A 5,823-nucleotide genomic window follows, 5' to 3' on the forward strand; every position below is an offset into this window, starting at 1 on the left:
TGTTTGGAAGCGGGAGGGGCGGTTGCTAAGCGACGCTCCACCATCTCCGGCTTCGGGGCTTCTGGTTGCCGGCAAGGCCTCGACGCGCCTGAGAGGAGGAGGAGGAGGGAGGCGAGGGAGACCCCCGCGGCGGGGGGAGCCACTCGGTCCGGGGCGGGTTCTGGGCCATGCGGGTTGAGGAAAGAAACGTCAACGAGGTTGTGACGAAGACGACAAAATAGGAGACCCTCCCAACTCCCACCCCCCATTTTATCCGGAACACCCGGCCACTTCCCCTCATCGAAACATTACAAAAGCCTAATCTGTTCGAAAAACTTTAAGCGCCTTGGGGTGGTAAAAGTGTTTCCATTTGGTTTGTAGCGGACGGTGCGGTTTGCTTCTTCATTCGTTATGTTAGAAGGACATCTTGTGGCGCTGGCGGATGGTGCCCGTTGGGATTTTTGGCCGCCTGTGATTTCTCGCCGAGCGCGAACTTTTGGGCCAGGCTCGGTTTTAACGTGGCTCGCATACTTCTAACATTCTGCCCATTCCTCGTGGCTTCCATCATCAATTTAATGTACACGCACGTGCATGAGATCTGAAAGCACAGCCATTCCAGTCCAGTGGAATCAGTCCATTGCAATTCCACCACTTATAGCTTACAGTTGTAGAGCATTGATTGTTGTACTGCTAGGAGTTATTTAGCTGGGTGGTGGGATGGCCCAAAGCAAGGATTCAGATAAGGAAAGTAAAGTTAGGCGGTGATCTTTTAGGTACCCAGTCTCAAGTCACTTATGCCTTGATGGATAAGTTCCCGAACTTTGAATCATGTCCTGAAACAGACAGGCATCCAGCACAGCTCCACAAAAATATGTGCCCTATAGCCAGGCCAGTAGTACCTTAGTCAAAGGCAGCTCCACCTACAACCCATTACAGAACCCCTGAATATGAAGAACAATGAGCCAAGTTATCTCTGTTCAAGATGGGTCATGGTAGCTTATGCAGTGCTTAAACTCAATTGATCTATCTTGCTTTCAACTCTGAAGTCTAGGTCCCACATTGCAGGTTAGATTTAGAAGTGAATGCTGGATTTGGAAAGAAAAAATAATCTGTTCTAACGTCCAAATGACATGTATTAAGTATATCTACAAGCAGATTTCCTAATACTTTCTCTTCAAATGCAAAACTTTTGATGAACCTCCAACAGGGATGCCCTCACTAATTTATGTAGACTTATAGACCTAGTGCAAGAATGTTCCAAAGGCTCTTAAACTGGTACTGTTAAATCTGCAGAACAAACTTTGCTCCTTAGCCATATTGCTGCCAAGATGCCACCTTGAGAAAGTAATGGATGTGCTTGAAGTAAAATAAATTGAATCAAGAAAGACCAATTGAATTCAAGGTAGAGAGGATTGAAGGGAAGTTTTCATATGATTTATAGCTCACTTCTGAGAAGAAGAAGTAAGTCATGATTTAATGATGTCTCTTACTATCTGGGAAGAAATCCTGCTTATTTGAACAATGTTTTAATGGATATTGTGTAACATGTCCTGGCATTTGTATTGCATTGCACATTGTAATGTATTTGATCTGAGAAGTTTTCTGTCTGGTCTAGTGAAAGTTAGTTAACTTGCTTGGGGCCTTAACGGACAGCTGTGTGCAGAAGGATTGGTGTTAGAATTCTCAGTATGCAGAAGGGAGATAGAAGCAGGAGTGGCCCAAGACATTTTGGCACCTGAGGCAACGATAAAGTGGCATCCCCCCTCCCCATCAGGGAAGAAGGAAAGAATGAAGATCTATATCAGGAACAAGGAATCTGCAGCAGCCCTTGTGGATTCTGTTACCTGAGGCAGTTGCCTCGTAGGTAGCCCAGCCCTGGATAGAAGATATGCATATTTTGATTGGTGGGTGCAGTTTGAGAATTTTCAGTTGGACAGTGTGATTGGCTGAGTCTAGACTAGATAGGCCAGAAGCATATATATGGCTGGGCACTGGTCAGCAGTTGGAGTTGTGGGTACTCATGGAGTCAGCCAGAAGAAAGTGGGAGAGGATTGGAGAGGCAATGGTATAGTGTCTAGAGTGCCTTGTCAGTATCCCGTCTGGGAACGTTGTTTTCTGTTGTTAGCTTGCCAGGATATTAAATGTGACTAAGCACACAATGAATATTCATTGCCAAGTGAGGGCCTGATTTGGGCCTCTTTGTTGCAGCAGCTTGGAGTCAGTGCAATGAAAAAGTAACACTCCTGTGCCCCAACCAGCAGGACCTGGCAAGGCTTCAGATGCAGCAATGGCTATGTTGCTCAGATCAGTCACTGGGGAGGGTTAGGATTGCTCTTCCCATCTTACACCCTCTCTTAAATATGTTTATATAAACATTAATTTAGAAATAAGTTCAGTAAAGCCATTTTTTAAAAAAAAAATAAGTGTGTTTAGGATTGCTGTGTTAAGAGATCATACAGCCAATGGTATTTTATTGTTAAATGGAAAGACTATTACTGTTGGTTTTTTTCAACTGTGCCACATTTTGCATGCAGTTAAATCATTTTACTTGGAGGCAAAGTAAGCTGTGGGATGTGTTTGAAGATGCATTAAAGTGATTTATGTAGTGCTAGCAATTGAAGCACTTTAGCTGAGTGGGTTTGCTAATGTCTGAAGTTCTGTTTTAAAGAATGGTTACTAGTGCCCCATGACATTATGTTGAATCTTCAAAGTGTTATGTGCTACTGTATAAGCTTTGTTTTGCTTGATTTTAAAGGCAGCTTCAGAAGTTCAGAATGTACATCACTTCTTTATGTTGCCATTTTCACCAGTGTTCTGGTTGAAAACTGTCAGTCATTTGGCCCCTAAAACCACATCAAACTCATTGTGGTGCTTTCTGAGATATTTTAAAATATTTTTAATCCACATTGGTACAGTAATGGCATACAATAGCTTGCATTAATAGAAATGATTGTTTACATAGCTCTATACTGTAGTTCTGTAATTTATATAGATGCCAGGACTACTGAGATTCAGTTTGATATGGCATGAACAAGCTTCAAGGTCATTTATATGTCTAGATGTCTATGATTTATCTGGATTTTTAAGTGTGAAATTGCACACAACAGAAAACTTCCCAGGCTTCAATAATTATTTTTTTTAAGAAACAATTTTTTTCCTTAAGAGAAAAATGTAAATCTGAGGAAAAGATAAAATGTTTTATTGACTTTTTGAAACAATGCCCGTATGAATATGCTTCTGCGACTAAGAGCAGTTTAGCCATTTACTTCCATGGATAAAGAACTAGGAATTAGTGATGAAACACTTGGATTACATGGACAAATAGGTATTTACTGCAGAATAACAGAACAAGTCAATAACTAAGGAGTGAAGCAACAGCAACCACAGAATACTATAAACCTAAAACTGGTGGTCTGTGTTGCATTTTTTTTAAAGCAAACATTTAAAAGTGCAGAAGCTTCTGCACAGTAACAATGTAGTTGGTTAGTTTTCTGTACTTATCGAATTGCACTTTATGGCAAATTACTGAAGTGTTTTCATGTCGTATACTTGTATAAGACTGTAATGGATAGACCAGGGATAGAAAGCTTGTAGCCCTTGGCCTAATTTCATATGACTATCAGACTACATAACAAGGCGAAGGGGAATGTCAAAGAGAGGAGAAAATACAGTGGTGCCCCGCAAGAAGAATGCCTCGCAAGACAAAAAACTCGCTAGACGAAAGGTTTTTCCGTTCGCGATTTGCCTCGCAAGACGAATTTCCCCTATGGGCTTGCTTCGCAAGACGAAAACGTCTCGCGACTTTTTTTTCTTTGACTAAAAACAAAGACATGTTTTGTTTATAAAGTTAATTTATTTTCCCTTAAATTTTTGAACTGCTCTTTACAGTATGTGTGACTTTAAAGAGCAGTTAATAAACTGTTGTTGTACCAAATTTGGCTTTGTTTGGACTTTTTTTGACCATAGGAACGCATTAATTGATTTTCAATGCATTCCTATGGGATTTCGTGCTTCGCAAGACGAAAAATTCGCTAAACAACAAAAATTGCGGAACGAATTAATTTCGTCTTGCGGGGCACCACTGTAAGAGAATTGTAGAAAGGTCACTACTCAATGCCCTGAGCAAATGTGACTCTCAACGGGGAATAAAAAGACCTCTTCCATAGACACCCTGGAATAGACACCGATTGTGATCCTAACATACTTGTTGATAAAAAAAATGTCCGAAGCAGTTATTATTTTCACTCATAAAATAAAACAAAAGGGTCACAACTGCATAGAACTTTGTAAACATGGATGCAGAGCTGAGACTTCATGAGAAATCTGGCAGAACATTTATTCTACAGTCCAGAAAACTACTTTTGTGCCAAATCTGCTGAAGAAAGATTTGTGATATTCTCTGTGAATGCTCAGGGACTCACTTTGAAACTAAAATGAAACTTATGTTTAAACCTTCCAGTATCCAACTGAGTTTACCAAACTCAGTGTCCTCTCGTCTGACATTTAATCTATAAAACACAAAGTTTTGCTGGCTTGTGAATGAGACTGACAATGTCTTGAGATTTTAAAATAAAACATGTTTAGTACAGTCATCTTGAAATTGTCCAAGCTGGCTGCAGATATATCAGCACCCTGCTGTTAGCAGAAAAGGGGGTATCAAGAGATATTAACCATGTGGAAAGACTGAAGAAAACCAACTGGAGAAACCCTTTACCATCTGTGCTCCTTTTCTTTCATTTTGGTGGGAAAAAATACTTTATATTCTTAGTGCAATAAAAATGGGCACATAAAATGAATTCTATCCATTCAATCTCCCAGAATTCTATTTAAAGTTGATCCCTTTGATCAAAATGTGATATATGTATTTTTTTGGAAGAGAGATGCCTCTAGTAAAACAAAGGTAGACATAGCCAAAGTACCCCTCTTGTACTTTCTGTTCCATGCAAAGGCATATGCCACTGAATTTGCTTTGTTATAGCCATCCAAACTTCAAAGATATTTTAAAATTGATGGTGGTCATATAGGTCACTGAAAAGCAGTACTTGGAACACCTACATAGCTAGCTTGCAAACATTTGAAAAGTTTTAATGTTGTGGTCTGCCCTACACATGCCCATCGTGCAAAGCATTAATTTCTTGGAATGGTGTGTCCAGCTGCATTAGATTTGTGTGGTGTGTTACTGTTCTTCGGCATGGTAACTGAAATAGCCTGTGGTGTGGTTAATTATGGGGGAGGGAAGCTTACCTGTTTGGTTTTCAGTCCACTCCTAGGCTGGATCTGCTCTTCAGATGACACAGGAGACTCAGGTACATTTACAAAAGAGTCCATTATTACTACCAAACCTGAGAAGGTTCTAAGGAGCCTCACAGCCCCCTGCCTCAGCTCTGATCTATTGAGCTCTGATCCTGACTTTGGGCTTCTCATGTCTGTGTGGTTGGCCACTGTGAGATGACTATGTTATGTTAATTTTCTGTTAAAACTTCACTCGTCCTTGGGTTTACCCCCCAGAACAGAGTTAGAGAGTGCGGAGGAGGAGATACAGGAAAGTGGACTTTATTCCATTCTCACATCAACTTAGTTGAATCATGTCCAGTAGGTGGTACGCATGGGATCACTCATGAAAGGAACAAATAATTGCATTTAAAAGTTATGTTGGGGGTGTGATTTAAATTATGTTTCCGATTATTTATGAAATTTGCCTCAAAATGAACAATCCATAGAAACTTTGAGGAAGATGTAGCCTACCTTGATTTCAGCAAGGCATTCGACAAGGTGCCCCATGATATTCTTGTAAAGAAGGTGGTAAAATGCGGTCTTGACTATGCTACCACTCAGTGGATTTGT

The sequence above is a fragment of the Podarcis liolepis genome (genome assembly GCF_965112155.1).
Source record: "Podarcis liolepis genome assembly, chromosome: 8".
Classification (NCBI taxonomy): Eukaryota; Metazoa; Chordata; class Lepidosauria; order Squamata; family Lacertidae; genus Podarcis; species Podarcis liolepis.